Here is a 16,395-nt window from a genome sequence, read left to right as displayed (position 1 = left end):
CATGAAGCCATCTATTTTGTGAAGTGCACCAGTTCCTCCTGCAGCAAAGCACCCCCACAACATGATGCTGCCACCCCCGTGCTTCACGGTTGGGATTTGTCCCCATGTGCAGTTGCAAACCATAGTCTGGCTTTTTTATGGCGGGTTTTGGAGCAGTGACTTCTTCCTTGCTGAGCGGCCTTTCAGGTTATGTCGATATAGGACTAATTTTACTGTGGATGTGGATACATTTGTACCTGCTTCCTCTAGCATCTTCATAAGGTCCTTTGCTGTTGTTCTGGGATTGATTTGCACTTTTCGCAGCAAAGTACGTTCATCTCTAGGAGACAGAACGCGTCTCCTTCCTGAGCGGTATAATGGCTGCGTGGTCCCATGGTGTTTATACTTGCTTACTATTGTTTGTACAGATGAACGTAGTACCTTCAGGCGTTTGGAAATTGCTCCCAAGGATGAACCAGACTTGTGGAGGTCTACAATTTGTTTTCTGAGGTCTTGGCTGATTTCTTTTGATTTTCCCATGATGCCAAGCAAAGAGGCACTGAGTTTGAAGGTAGGCCTTGAAATACATCCACAGGTACACCTCCAATAGGCTAATTGACATCATTTGAGTCAATCAGAAGCTTCTAAAGCCATGACATCATTTTCCAAGCTGTTTAAAGGCACAGTCAACTTGGTGTATGTAAACGTCTGATCCACTGGAACTGTGATACAGTGAGTTATAAGTTGAATAATCTGTCTGTAAACAATTGTTGGGAAAATTGCTTGTATCATGCCCGAAGTAGATGTCCTAACTGACTTGCCAAAATTATAGATAGTTAACAAGAAATTTGTGGAGTGGTTGAAAAATTAGTTTTAATGACTCCAACCTAAGTGTATGTAAACTTCCGACTTCAACTGTAGGCAAATGCTTAGGTGGCCCATCTGAGGATTTCAATGGCAGAAAACTCCCTGCTAGCTACTAGCTAGCCAATGTGACTGAATAAGCGGGTTAATGATTCTTCTAACAATGGTTTCTGGTCTTACCTAGCAACAGGTGATCTTTTTTTACGTGATAAAAAAAAAAAGCTTGGCCTATGAGATGAAATGGAAGCAGGTTGAGCTAATGATATGTCTGAATCATGTAGAGTAACTTAATATTACCGTGTATCATCATCATCATTACTATCCAGACACAGAATGATGAGAACTAAATGAATCCTAACGTGAACAGTACTAAATCAAATGGCAGGCAGCAAATGATTTCATCTATATATGAGTCACCAACTTACAGCCAGAGAGCCTGAACCCATTATACAGGGATATTGTTTGATATACTCCTTTACTTTAGAGTAACTGACTAAGCCGTATCCTCTATTGAATTTACTGCTCTGATAACTTTTTCGACTGTCTGGCAGTAGTGTCACTGACTCTTATGGGGAGATTATGAATTCTCCCAGAGTCCATGGATAGTGTAGTATAAGTATCCTCTCTCGACAGAGAAATGGAAGTCCCACAAGTCATGAGCTCATAATGACAGGAAGAAATAGAGTCAAAACCCTTCTAGGCTTCCTCCCGTTTCATTTACACTCATCAACGTTCAACAATGAAAGCAAAAGGACATGATAGTCTCACTGATGTCACTTCAGCTTATGTTCCATTCAAGTATAGGAATCATGCAGGGCTCCCGAGTGGCACAGCCGTCTAAGGCACTGCATCTTAGTGCTAGACGCGTCACTACAGACCCTGGTTCAATTCCAGGCTGTATCACAACCGGACGTGATTGGGAGTCCCATAGGGCGGCGCACAATTGACCCAACGTCGTCCGGTTTAGGGTTTTGCCGGGGTAGGCCGTCATTGTAAATAATAATTTGTTCTTAACTAACTTCCCTAGTTAAATAAAGGTTAAATACAAAAATAAAAACTCTTTGACGACTACAATGTGAGACAGACATGCATCATTTTCTCATATCCCCCCCAATCCTAAACAGCACATTCCTAGGTGTCTATGGAGGAGAAAACGCACCAGATACAAGAGAGCCTACATTTCACAAGCCTGGTCTCATAGCTTTACGTACAGTAACTAACTCTTCATGCCATAGACCAACAGACTGGACCACTAGCCTAACAACTTCCCCTCTCACCTTGAATAAAGAAATCCCTTTGAGCTGTATTCAATTAAAGCAGGAAATTCTATTCTGTTTGTTTTTAGGAGGAATGACAACAAGTCCAAGAGTGCTCTTGTTCTTGGTTAACAAGTGTGAGCCTTTTTCAACCTCCATCTTGGCAACAGTTACTGTGGTCATGAGCTTGCTAGGCCCAGTGCCCACCAAGCTGTGAACACGCTCAGCAGGAGTTTCAACTCTCAAGAAGACAAAAACTTAAGATGACCTAGGTCATTCCGAGTGAAAATTTAACAAAAATCGCAATGAATGTTGTATTCCCTGAATTGTGGTACAAAGAAATGGTAGGCTATTTGACGGAAAGATCTTTGACATTTACAGAATAACACTGCAGGAGTTTGAACTGTCTGTTCCCACCCAGTCTGGAGAAGTGTCTACTCTGCTCCTGTGTTCTCTCACTTCTTCTCCACAAGGTTGAGGTGAAGCCGTGAACGTTTTGATAAAACTACACGACCATCAGGCTTCAGCACAGACGAGGAGAAAGTGGGTTCATTTAGTCTCAGAACCAGCCTGACGTGACTGACCGAAAGAGTGTGAAATTATCAAACTTAAATAAGCTAAGCATTGTCATAGACTCGCATGCAACAGATATCCGATACATGAAGTTACTGCAAAGCAAGGCTACGGTTTCGATGAGGAACGATACAAATAGGCTGAATTTGAGAGCAATATTACTTTATAAAACAGCTCCTATGAAGGATACATGATCCCTATCAATTTTCACCCTGACATTTGAGAATATGGATGAGAATAGATGTGTTTGAATGATGGGAAAGCGTTATCTGAGGTGCCAAAACGAGCCTGGCCTGGCAGTGACAGTTACACAACTCATTAGAGCCGGGACAATATCAGTATCGCAATATTTTTTCCATTACAAAAATGAAAACACGAAGCAGGTCAAACTCTGTGGTCCTTTAAAACCTGCTTTATGTAGAAAACAGTGTGTGCTTTCGCTTGGGAAATAAACAAACGTGACTCTGGATGAAAACATAATGATTTTTGTTTCCAACATTAGGGCTGTTTTCCTAAAGAAGTCAAATCGGCTTCGTGTTTTGTTTCCTTGCCACGGTACTTACGAGTATCACAATACTGGTATCGTCCTGGCCCCACAACTTACAAAGCAGACGATAGAGTGGGCCTCTTCTTTCAGTAGTCAAGGACCTAGATGTTGCCAGGGGAAACTGTCGCTGGGATATGACTCAGCGTTTTGCCCGCCGCAGTGATATGATCACACCTCCTGTAAGGCAGCCTCACCACTGCCAACACTACAGGTTGTCACACCTCCAAAAACAACTCTTTTTTTTCAATTAAAGTTGCTTTCTACATTACCTCCGCCACTTATACACCTCAACTACATCAATCCCCAATCCTACCTACTGTCATAATCAATTTGCTAGGGTGTAGTAATGCAATAACGTTGAACTGAAAGTTGTGAAAAACCTCAAACAAAAACTGTTTTGAAGCTCTCTAAGCTTGCAATTAATGCTGCACATTTTAGGAGTCCGACCATGGTGAAGTACCGTCCTCAGACCGTTGTGTCTATCCTTAAGCAGAAAGACCTATAGGCCCAAAAGGAGACCTGCTAGCACATCGGAAGAAACAGGAAGAGCTTACTTTGAGAGATGACCAAGCAAAAAAAAAATGTCAGCCAAGTCTTGAGAAATATACCAGACCAGTGCCATTTATAAGAAAAATGGCAGGAACTTGTGTTGTGACAATGTAGAAGTAAGAGGGTGAAAAAAATTAAGATTCTTGAATAAGAGGTCAGCACTATCACAGATGGAACACAGAATATGGACATTAATATTGTCCCTAAAATACTATGAATAAATGCCCGGCACCTAAATAATAAAAAGAGTCTCGGCAGAGACAGCTAATAGTATATATTTTGTGGAAATGAAGGCATATATGTATTTTTCAACCATTTTTTTTCATCTTAAAAATTAGGCATAAGTAATGGCTTTGATATCTGGTCAAACAGATGGGAACGGAATCTTATAAAACCTCGACCAGAAAAAAGTCTTAAAATGTATTAGAAATACAATAATGTTGAAGTAAAGACCCCTGCCAATTAATATCAACACTTATATTTAGTTTGAGGAATTATTTGCCTTCTGTAAGTTTAAGAAACATTGCCATGTGCCTTGTAAGTCACAAAGTTGGGTCACCTTCTACTGCCCTCCCTTCCACTGGCGTGTTATATTCAGATCATAACTGTTTCTTTCTGTCACATGGTGGTCAAAGCGAAAGTATGAAAACAATCTGGACAACCTCTCTCTCTCTCTCTCTCTCTCTCGCTGCACCCCTCTCTCTCTGCACCGCTCTCTCTCTCTCTCTCTGCACCCCTCTCTCTGCACCGCTCTCTCTCTCTCACTCTGCGCCCCTCTCTCACTCTGCGCCTATGCCTCTGCGCCTCTACCTCTCTGCCCCTCTGCCTCTCTCTCGACTGCCTCTCTCGACTCTGCCTCTCCCTCTCGACCCCTCTCTCTCGCTCTGCCTCCCTCTCTCTCCCTCTGCCTCCCTCTCTCTCCCTCTGCCTCCCTCTCTCTCCCTCTGCCTCCCTCTCTCTCTCCCTCTGCCTCCCTCTCTCTCTCCCTCTGCCTCCCTCTCTCTCTCCCTCTGCCTCCCTCTCTCTCTCCCTCCCTCCCCCCCTCTGCCTGTCTCCCCCTCTGCCTCCCTCCCCCTCTGCCTCCCTCCCCCTCTGCCTCCCTCCCCCTCTGCCTCCCTCCCCCTCTGCCTCCCTCCCCCTCTGCCTGTCTCCCCCTCTGCCTGTCTCCCCCTCTGCCTGTCTCCCCCTCTGCCTGTCTCCATCTCTCTGCCTCCCTCCCTCTCTGCCTGTCTCCCTCCCTCTCTGCCTCCCCCTCTCTCTCTCTCTTTGCCTCCCTAACTCCCTCTCTCTCTGCCTCCCTCTCTCTCTGCCTCCCTCTCTCTCTGCCTCCCTCTCTCTCTGCCTCCCTCTCGCTCTGCCTCCCTCTCGCTCTGCCTCCCTCTCGCTCTGCCTCCCTCTCGCTCTGCCTCCCTCTCGCTCTGCCTCCCTCTCGCTCTGCCTCCCTCTCGCTCTGCCTCCCTCTCGCTCTGCCTCCCTCTCGCTCTGCCTCCCTCTCGCTCTGCCTCCCTCTCGCTCTGCCTCCCTCTCGCTCTGCCTCCCTCTCGCTCTGCCTCCCTCTCGCTCTGCCTCCTATCGCTCTGCCTCCTATCGCTCTGCCTCTCTCTCACTCCAGTTAATGTTACCTCTCCTGGCTCTTATTGACAGCTACCCATGAGCCCCCTCTCTTTCCATTTACTGTAACCAGCGTCCAAACCCACTGAGCACCGACCGACACCGGACATACATGGAGGTTGAAAAGTAGTTGAAATTTGGTCAGTCCGCCCATGCCAAGATTTTAACATTCATTGATGTTGTTTTTTAGACTGGTTCGGACCATTCTAGATTTCAACGTCTACAGACATTGATTTTTGGTGCAGTGAATACCGGCCTTGATTTGGCCCAACCATAGACTTCCAAGATTGGTGACCGGACGAAATCTGAATCAATCATAGACGTCTGCGTTTCACAAGTTTGGACAGCATAGTACAGTACAGTGAAATAGTAGAGTACATTTTAGTACAGTAGAACACACTAGAGGAGAGTACAGTATAATGTATTGCATTTTACTGTACTATACTGAACTCTACTGTGCTGTACTGTGATGTCCAAACTTGTGAAACATAGACGTCTATGATTGGTTCAGATTTGATCCAGTCCGGACCAACCAAATTTGGTCTTGTTTGGGGGGCGGAGTTCATTAGGATAATAGCCAGCGTGTAGAATAATACCCAAATATGCAAAATAAGGATATTGCATATTTCTAACTTTGTTTACCTATTCAGGATACATCACCATTTAGATAATTATATTTCTCTCCATAATTATGAATTTCTGTGTAGTGACTGATCAAGGACCCATGATGTAATTCTGTTACTGTAAGTCTGTTACCAGGTGTAAATCTACTGCACTTACTGTAGTTCAATAACCAAAATAGATTACATTTTCACTTAAGGTATCATGCCATAGCTGACATCCCATTCTTTCTGTAGACATCTTTGATTGGATATTTAAGAGTTTTTGGAAAATGTGGTTGCGTAAAAACAGAGGGAGATTTTACTGTAAATCTGTTACCAAACTTCTGTTACCAAAATCTGCACAGTTCTTCCAGTAAATGTGTTTTTGTGAAATGTTCTGTATAAATTGTTCAAAGTAGTCCTTGTGAATAGAGTTGTACGGTTTGTTAAACTTTGAAATCAATGGTTTTTGTTTGGCATACATTTTAAAGTGAAAAATCTGAGTCTAGAGTAATTCCATTATCGTGGAATTGCCCCTAACCTAAATTAGTTGAATGCACTGACTATGTCCTCTGCATACATCACTAAATGTAGGCTACCACCCTCCAATGAACATCCCAAATAAGTGAGTCTAGAGATTCATTGGTGAAATGGTTGGATAGTCCAACAGTAGCCAATGTGATTTGATATGTAGCTGCACGGAGAAAATGAATTAGAGCATAAACTAGACCACTCACTGATTTACCCTAAAAAAAGCAACTTTTCAACCAAAGCAATTGTAAGACCTGTGGTCCTTTCCTGTTGCTCATATAAAACGCCAATGTACGCCCCATTCACCCTAACAGCATATTTTATGTATAACACAGCTAATACATGCCACTCAGATGGTTATGATACGGTAATAATTACGTGATACACAGAACTATGTATTGAAGAGAAAATAAATATCACACTATGCAATATTTTCATATACATTCATGCCATTAAATCTGCATGTAATACAAACTATATGCATCTCCCCTTTACTGTGTAGGGTGACGTGCCACTAAACAAACATGAAAAGGAACATTTCCACTGCCTGTCACGCGCCTTTCTGATGTATCATGGTGCCATGACATTGTTGGTAGCTAGCTAGCTAGGGGTTTCTGGATGATACAACGAACGTTACAGCTGACACCATCCTACATTTAACATACAAAATGCAGCCAGCTAGTTACAACCACAAATAAGTACGGTGGATAAAGGATACATGTCTTGTAGTGTAATATAGCTACTAGAATGTAGCTAATAAGCTAGTAGCTAGTTAGCCAACTACGACTGACAGGGGCTCGAGTGCTCCTTTTTAAAATGTCAGTTAACGTTAGTTGGCTGAGGGTGGCCTGATTCGATTTTGATGCAACTACACCATTTGGCATGATGAATTTCACAAATTGATTTGTTGTTGTATACATAACTGAACAGTCAGGATCCACTACAAATGCACCATACGCTGAATATGTGCAACATAATGGTGAAAATGATCACCTACCGTCCAGCATGCATGACGAGATGAGCACCTGGGTTCAGATAGAAACATGTACATAGATACTATGGTGGCCTTGGTGGGTAAAATATGAACTTTACCATCAAACGTTGTGCACCAGCGACATCACATACCTTTTCGATGCCGTTATTCCACCCTGGACAAAATGAATCATCCTTTTCTTGAGTAGAAACGTTGAGTTTTTACAAAAATATATTTGACATTCTCCCCATGATGTTTTTTTTCTGTCCCATTCCTGTGTCAATGACGTTTACTTCCGGTTTCTTGATCTCCCACCCCATCGCAGCCGTAAGGAGCGTGAAATGGGGGCAAGGCGCCTGGACAGAATATATTTTTATTTTAATAACGTGCAATAAAACATAAATTAGAAGTATCCAAAATTTGCCTCCTTGAAATTGGATTGGCAATAATAAGACTGAAACATTTGACATTTTAAGTGAAGATCGTATGACAAGATTTCTATCAGCAATCAGCTATTTTGCCATATATAATACTATTATATACAATTATTAAACGATTATCCTTTATCCATGTCCTCATCCATAATAAGACGCGTTTGCTGAACATACAAGTACAAATTAAACACCACCTGGGGGACTTATGAAGTATATTTTTCCATGGACTACTTGTGGGTGGCGTTTTGACTCTACAAAGAAAAAACTAATGCGCATTAGGTTTTGGCACTGTTGTTATCCATGAATGTTCTTGTCCCTCCTGGATCATCATCATGTCTAACACTGGATTGTGGTTAGAAAATAAAGTTTATTTTATTTGAAGAGTGAGAAGAAAATCTGAAACCCATTCAAAGTGGATCAGTAGCTAGCTTTCCATCCAATTGGCGACAGATTTTCATGCGAATATTCTAAAATCCAAATAAAGAAAATATATTTTCCCTACCAGTAACCACGTTTCCATACAGTTTTTATGCGAGTAAAGTCATATAATATATTTTTTTTAATAATCACACCGCTGTGATGGAAACAGGAAGTTTCGGTGTAATTATATAAATAAATATTTTGTTCGACATGGTGGGATCTTTTGTGTCGGTCAAATGTATTATGCGGGAAATGGTGATGGCAACGCCTTTATGCGCAAAAATTGATATATTAACCATCGTATCGAAGTAAATTTGGAGTCACGCGATGATATGGTGTGTCGTCCTCCCACTACAACTCGGGAAACCATATAGTTATTAGGCTAGCCTACGGATTAAATAAATGATGAACTTCACAGGGTGGTGAAAGTGCATGGTGATGAGCTTGATGCAGCTTTCCAATATAGAGCGTCTTAAACGGGTGACAAGATGATCGATTCTTGACTGCCGTTTGACGAATAAAAATATTCTCGCTCTTATCCATAATAATCTCATTATGTGGACTAGACAACGCGCAAAGCCTACCCGCATTGTATCTGCAAGCTGTTGGTTAGAGCGCAGGAGACAAAACCAGAGTAGGCACATTTGCTATTTAATGCAACAGTTTTTGAGAGTTGAAAATGCGATGGAAACACATTGAATTTTAGATTTTTATTCGGTAGGCTACATGAGAATTTACACGAAAAAAGTAGACAACATTTTGTGTGCACTGTCATCACGCACTGCATTTCATCTGCAATAAATCAATTTGGTGGAAACATACTAATGGAGGGAAAATGCGCATATTTTCTCTAGAATATTCGCATGAAAATATGTGCCAATTGGATGCAAACCAAGCTACTACCAGGTTTACATCCAACCTTTTAATACGCATTAAGTAGCCTACATGTTGCATAAAACATGTCATGACAGGCCTGATGGGGAACATAACATGTTAACATAGGTTAACATTCGAAATGTCGACAAAACGCTATACAAGGTGGGATCGTTTTGTGTCGGGTAAAATTAATTATTGCAGAAATGTAGGTGGAAACGCTTTTGTGCGCAAGTATTGATATAATATCGATCATATCAAAGTAAACTTCGAGATACGTGATGACATGCTGCGCGTGTTGTGTGTTCCTCCCACTATGAGTCGTCAAAAGCATGCAGTTTATTTGGCTACGGATGGAATAAATTATGATGAGCTGATCCTCCTTTCCAATATATGTCGAGAGTCTTATTCTGGTGACATGATCATCAATGCTTGGCTGCCGTTTGACAAATAAAAATAATCTCGCAATTTTTTCCATAATAATCTCATGTAGGCTATACCCACACTGTATCTGCAAACTGTTGGCTAGAGCGCACGTGCCAATACCAGAGTGGGCTCATAAATAATGCAAAACATTTTTGTAAGAGAACCACTAGTAGAGTTGAAAACGCGATGGAAACCCATTTGACTTGTATTTTTTATGTTTATGTGCCCTATGTCATTATAGAGGATCTCATGTTAAATACTGTTGAAGTAATATGGATAAAGGTTCATCTGCCTCACCTAAAGCCCATTCTAGTGGGAAGCTGCTATCAACCATCAAGTACTAACAGTCAATATCTGTACAAGATAAACTCAGCAAAAAAAGAAACGTCCCCTTTTCAGGACCCTGTCTTTCAAAGATAATTCATAAAAATCCAAATATCTTCACAGATCTTCATTGTAAAGGGTTTAAACACTGTTTCCCATGCTTGTTCAATTAACCATAAACAATTAATGAACACGCACCTGTGGAACGGTTGTTAAGTCACTAACAGTTTACAGTCGGTAGGCAATTAAGGTCACAGTTATGAAAACTTAGGACACTAAAGAGGCCTTTCTACTGACTCTGAAAAACACCAAAAGAAAGATGCCCAGGATCCCTGCTCATCTGCGTGAACGTGCCTTAGGCATGCTGCAAGGAGGCATGAGGACTGCAGATGTGGGCCAGGGCAATAAATTGCAATGTCCGTGCTGTGAGACGCCTAAGACACCTCTACAGGGAGACAGGACGGACAGCTGATCGTCCTCGCAGTGGCAGACCACGTGTAACAACACCTGCACAGGATCGGTACATCCGAACAGCACACCTGCGGGGCAGGTACAGGATGGCAACAACAACTGCCCGAGTTACACCAGGAACGCACAATCCCTCCATCAGTGCTCAGACTGTCCGCAATAGGCTGAGAGAGGCTGGACTGGGGGCTTTTGGCCTGTTGTAAAGCAGGTCCTCACCAGACATCACCGGCAACAACGTCGCTTATGGGCACAAACCCACCGTCGCTGGACCAGACAGGACTGGCACAAAGTGCTCTTCACTGATGAGTCGCGGTTTTGTCTCGCCATGGGTGATGGTTGGATTCACATTTATCGTCGAATGAATGAGCGTTACACTGAGGCCTGTACTTTGGAGCGGGATCGATTTGGAGGTGGAGGGTCTGGGGCGGTGTGTCACAGCATCATCGGACTGAGCTTGTTGTCATTGCAGGCAATCTTAACGCTGTGCGTTACAGGGAAGACATCCTCCCTCATGTGGTACCCTTACTGCAGGCTCATCCTGACATGACCCTCCAGCATGACAATGACAACAGCCACACTGCTCGTTCTGCAAGGCAGGAATGTCAGTGTTCCGTCATGGCCAGCGAAGAGCCTGGATCTCAATCCCATTGAGCACGTCTGGGACCTGTTGGATCGGAGGGTGAGGGCTAGGGCCATTCCCCCCCAGAAATGTCCGGGAACTTGCAGGTGCCTTGGTGGAAGAGTGGCTTAACATCTCACAGCAAGAATTGGCAAATCTGGTGCAGTCCATGAGGAGGAGATGCACTGCAGTACTTAATGCTGCTGGTGGCCACACCAGATACTGACTGTTACTTTTGATTTTGACCCCCCCTTTGTTCAGGGACACATTATTTAGTTTCTGTTAGTCACATGTAAGTGGAACTTGTTCAGTTTATCACAATTGTTGAATCTTGTTATGTTCATACAAATATTTACACATGTTAACTTTGCGGAAAATAAATGCAGTTGACAGTGAGCGGACGTTTCTTTTTTTGCTGAGTTTATGTGAAATGCTTGATAATGTATGTGATATCAACAGACAGGTATATTTTCTGGGTGATTTAAAAATTGACTGGCTTTGATCAAGCTGCCCACTCAAGAAAAAGCTTCAAACTGTAAGCAGTGCCTGCAACCTGGTCAGCCTACCTACCAGGGTAGTTACAAACAGCACAGGAATGAAATCATCAACATGTATTGATCACATATTTACTAATGTTGCAGAAATTTGCTTGAAAGCAGTATCCAGATCCATCGGATGTAGTGATCACAATATATTAGCCATATAACCAAAGTTCTAAAAGCTGGGCCTAATATAGTGTGTAAGAGGTCATTCAATACGTTTTCTAGTGATTCCTATGTTGATGTAAAGAATATTTGTTGGTCCGTGGTGTGTAATTAGGAGCAAACGCTGCACTTGACACATTTATGAAATTGCTTATTCCAGTTACTAAGCATGCACCCATTAAGAAAATGACTGTAAAAATGATTAAATCCCTGCGGATAGATGAGGAATTGAAAAATTGTATGGTTGAGAGGGATGAGGCAAAGCAATGGCAAATAAGTCTGGCTGCACAACCGATTGGCAAACATATTGCAAATTGAGAAATCATTTGACTAAACTGAATAAAAAGAAGAAACTACACTATGAAACAAAGATAAATGACATAGAGAATGATAGTAAAAAGCTTTGGAGCACCTTTAATGAAATTCTAGGAAAAAAGGCAAACTCAGCTCCATCTCTCCTCTCCTTGTTTTCAGCGGCGTTCGGCGGTCGACGTCACCGTTTTTTTTATCGCCGCTCCACTGTTCATTGTTCCATTTGTTTTGTCTTGTTTCCCCGCACACCTGGTTTACATTCCCTAATCACAGTACATATATATTCTCTCTGTTCCCCCATGTCTTTGTGTGGAATTGTTTTTGTTACATGTTTCGTGTTACGCGCAAGGCTGATTTTCCCCGGGTACCGCGTTGTACCCGAGTGTGTTTAATTGTTTAACTTATGCATTATTGTGACTGTTGTCGCGCTTTGCACTCAAGGTTTTTTGACGCAGTTGCGTCAGTCTGTTGTTACTTCTGCCAATTAAAGTGTGCGCCTGATCACAACTCTCCGCTCTCGTGCACCTGCCTTCTTACCAGTAGCGCCCAACCTGACACCATCATTCATTGAATCAGATTGATCATTCATTCATCACACAACCAACTGATATTGCCAACTACTTATTGTTTTTTTCATTGGCAAGATTAGCAAACTTAGGCATGACATGCCATGCAACAAACGCTAACACTACACATGCAAGTATATCTGACCGAATTATGAAAGACAAGCATTGTAATTTTGATTTCCATAAACTGATTGTGGAAGAGGTGAAAAAAAGTATTGTTGTCTATCAACAATGACAAGCCACCGGGGTCTGACAACTTGGAGGGAAAATTACTGAGGATAATAGCGGACGATATTGTCACTCCTATTTGCCATATTTTCACTTTAAGCCTACTAGAAAGTGTGTGCCCCCAGGCTTGGAGGGAAGCAAATGTAACTCGCTACCTAAGACTAGTAAAGCCCCCTTTACTGGCTCAAATAGCTGATCAATGAGCCTGTTACCAACCCCTAGTAATCTTTTGGATAAAATGGTGTTTGACCAGAGACAATGTTATTTTACAGTAAACAAATTGACAACAAACATTCAGGGAAGGACATTCAACAAGCACAGCGCTTACACAAATGACTGATGATTGGCTGAGAGAAAATGTTGATAAAAAGATTGTGGGGGCTGTTTTGTTAGACTTCAGTGCGGCTTTTGACATCATCAATCATAGTCTTCTGCTGGAAAAAAGTATGTGTTATGGCTTTACACCCCCTGCTATATTGTGGATAAAGAGTTACCTGTCTAACAGAACACAGAGGGTGTTCTTTATTGGGACTTAGGCAAATTGCAATTGGCTCAGAACAGGGCAGCACGGCTGGCCCTTGGATGTACATAGAGAGCTAATATTAATAATATGCATGTCAATCTCTCCTGGCTCAAAGTGGAGGAGAGATTGACTTCATCACTACTTGTATTTATGAGAGGTATTGACATGTTGAATGCACTGAGCTGTCTGTTTGAACTACTGGCATAAAGCTCGGACACCCATGCATACCCCACAAGACAGTCTCTTCACAGTCTCCAAATCCAGAACCAACTATGGGAGGCGCACAGTACTAGAGCCATGAGAACATGGAACTCTATTCCACATTAAGTAACTGATGCAAGCAGTAAAATTTTATTTAAAAAACAGATAAAAATACACCTTATGGAACAGCGGGCACTTTGAAGCAACACAAACATAGCCACAGACACATGCATACACACACGATAATATATGCACTACACACACGTACACATGGATTTTGTACTGTAGATATGTGGTAGTTGTGGAGTCGGGGCCTGAGGGCACACAGTGTGTTGTGAAATCTGTGAATGTATTGTAATGTTTTTATAATTGTAGAAAAAAACGGCCTTAATTTTGCAGAGACTTTTTTCCACAACAATTAAATTTGATGGAAACATGTCTGTTGGGAAAATGTGCATTTTGTTTTTATGCGGATTGTTGAATATTCAGCATGAAAATCCAATTGAATGGAAACCCAGTTAGTGGTGTGTTTCTGTGACAAAGGGAAAATGTAGCTTCCATCAACCTCACTCAAGCTGCGAGCAATGCAATATCAAAGAACACCGCCGTTCGCCGGCAGAGTAGAGAAACCATTCACTTCAGAATAGGGTGTGATATCAATAAAGTCACCTTTCATTATGTGTTATTGAATTCATAAAACAATTTACTGCCATTGTAGTAAGGCTGACAATACGAGAAGATTTACCTTTTTTATATTATTTTCCTTGAAAGAACGGCTAGTGGGTTTTGAGTGCTTCTCCCCTATTTGGAAAGTTGGTCTGCCTGCTCTTCAGTCCGAGAGAGATATTCTGAGAGAAGTGAATGTGTGGCTGTGACAGTCCTGTCAATGCCTGCCATCACTGTTTGATAACTTTTATTGCAGATAAAAACCAAGTCAACCTGAAGTGTGGGTGTCCGTGTGCCTTTCTTCTGGGTGGCTATATGAATTTGGTTACATTTCCACCAAACGGACCTGTTGCGGATAAAAAATACATTGCATTCGGAAAGTATTCAGACCCCTTGACTTTTTCCACATTTTGTTACATTACAGCCTTAACTAAAATTGATTAAATGTTTTTTTCCCCTCATAAATCAACACACAATATCACATAATGACAAAGCAAAAGCAGGTTTGTAGAAATTTTTGCAAATGTATTACAAATAAAAACTGGAATATCAAATTTACTTAACTATTCAGACCCTTTACTCAGTACTTTGTTGAAGCACCTTTGGCAGCGAGTAGAGCCTCCAGTCTTCTTAGGTATGAGGCTACAAGCTTGGCACACTTGTATTTGGGGAGTTTTTCTCTGCAGATCCTCTTAAGCTCTGTCAGGTTGGATTGGCAGCGTCACTGCACAGCTATTTTGAAGTCTCTACAGAGAAGTTTGATCGAGTTCAAGTCCGGGCTCTGGCTGGGCCACTCAAGGACATTACTTGGGTAGCGTTAAATTTGAAAGCTGACAAACTGAAGGGGATGATTCCTGCTGTTTGTGATGCTCGTTGTTTGGTGCGACGCAGACAGGTTGGTGTGAGTGGAGGAACAGAAGAGTCCTTGTTTATTCTTTTGAGTTTTGATGTTGTCTTTGCCCAACAAAGTGATGTTAGGATATATAAGTTTTCCTGTATGAGCTTTTATGCCAACTACATTACGTTGTTACAGGTACCAAGCTTATGGGCATGTGGCAGCAGTGTGTAGGAGGGAGGTTCCTAAGTGTGAGAAGTCTGCAGAAGGTGAAGGGGTTTTAAACAAAGGCCTCATACCTTCTAAAGGGTTAATAAATTGTGTTATGATAAACCTTAAGGTCTCCTCTTAGGAGACCTCTGTCTGTGTGTGTGTTAATGCCTGTTTTGAGTGTTGTGCCCTTCAGACACTATCAGAAGGCTGAAACCGTCTACGCTCATAATACTCCTGTCTGGGCCCCACCGTGGCTGTCTGAGGTTCTGAAAATATGACTGGTTTTCTGAGAACACAAGGCTGCCGCAGGCCTGATGAAAACAGTTCACCTTGTTATGACCCTATACCTGTGATGAAAGGTCAAGTTTCGGTCAAACCCACTTCTGAGATTTTAATTGCTGATAAGATGCTGCTGTCAGGGGAGGTTAGATTTATTATAATGTTGTTGCCAGGGAAAGTCACGCAAGGGGAACTGGGGAGGCTATATAAGTTACAGGATGTCTTACACTTTGCAGAACCTTGGGAGAGCTATCATATACTGTACTCTGTACCAACTTCTGCCTACACTTGTATTACTAAAGGAGAATTGTAATACTTAAACAAAGAGTCTGTGTTTCCTTTCTACTACCAATATATATAAGTTTGATAATTATATAGAATTGATCATCTGTTGACGAAATTGACCAACAAAAGGCATGAGACAAAGGAATGTGTAGCATTGGGGAAAGTAGGGGTATGTGTTAATTGTAGGGATGACCATGGGGCTGGGGATCAGAAATGTCCCGTGCAAGAGAGGCAGGTTGAGGTTTCCAGGGTTAGAGTAGTGCAGAAGTTGTCATATGCTGAGGCAGTGAAGAAAGTAGAGGAAATGGATCAAGGGGGAGGGATCCTGAGAGAAGTGGCGTGAGTAGTAGATCTGTACCAGTACAGAGGGATAAACCAACAAGTGATATATGTTTCAGTAAGATCGGATTTTTGGCATTTATAGTAATGGTTATCAACTGTACAGCAGGGATATAACGTAAGTTGCAGAAAATCGAAGTTGTGTTGGCAGCTTCAGAGAGATTTTTGCGTGTGCGAGACTTGACATCAGGGTGT

The 16,395-nt window shown here is 42.2% G+C and overlaps 1 protein-coding gene across 5 annotated transcripts in view; it reads right to left on the bottom strand.

Annotated features, from left to right (window-relative positions):
• clcn3 (chloride channel 3) overlaps positions 1 to 7,785 on the bottom strand; it is a 64,584-nt gene extending 56,799 nt beyond the window's left edge. For 2 of the 5 annotated variants that reach the window (XM_055938217.1, XM_055938221.1), the window contains exon 1: positions 7,638 to 7,785. The gene's annotated coding sequence lies outside the window, so the exon portion shown is untranslated. Of the gene's footprint in view, positions 1 to 7,509; positions 7,586 to 7,637 lie in introns of those variants that run through there. The other 3 variants (XM_055938222.1, XM_055938220.1, XM_055938218.1) reach the window with 2 other exon arrangements.
• Between the last annotated feature and the right edge of the window lie 8,610 nt (positions 7,786 to 16,395).

The sequence above is a fragment of the Salvelinus fontinalis genome, chromosome 11 (assembly GCF_029448725.1).
Source record: "Salvelinus fontinalis isolate EN_2023a chromosome 11, ASM2944872v1, whole genome shotgun sequence".
Taxonomy (NCBI): domain Eukaryota; kingdom Metazoa; phylum Chordata; class Actinopteri; order Salmoniformes; family Salmonidae; genus Salvelinus; species Salvelinus fontinalis.
This window is presented reverse-complemented; position numbering and strand designations above follow the sequence as displayed.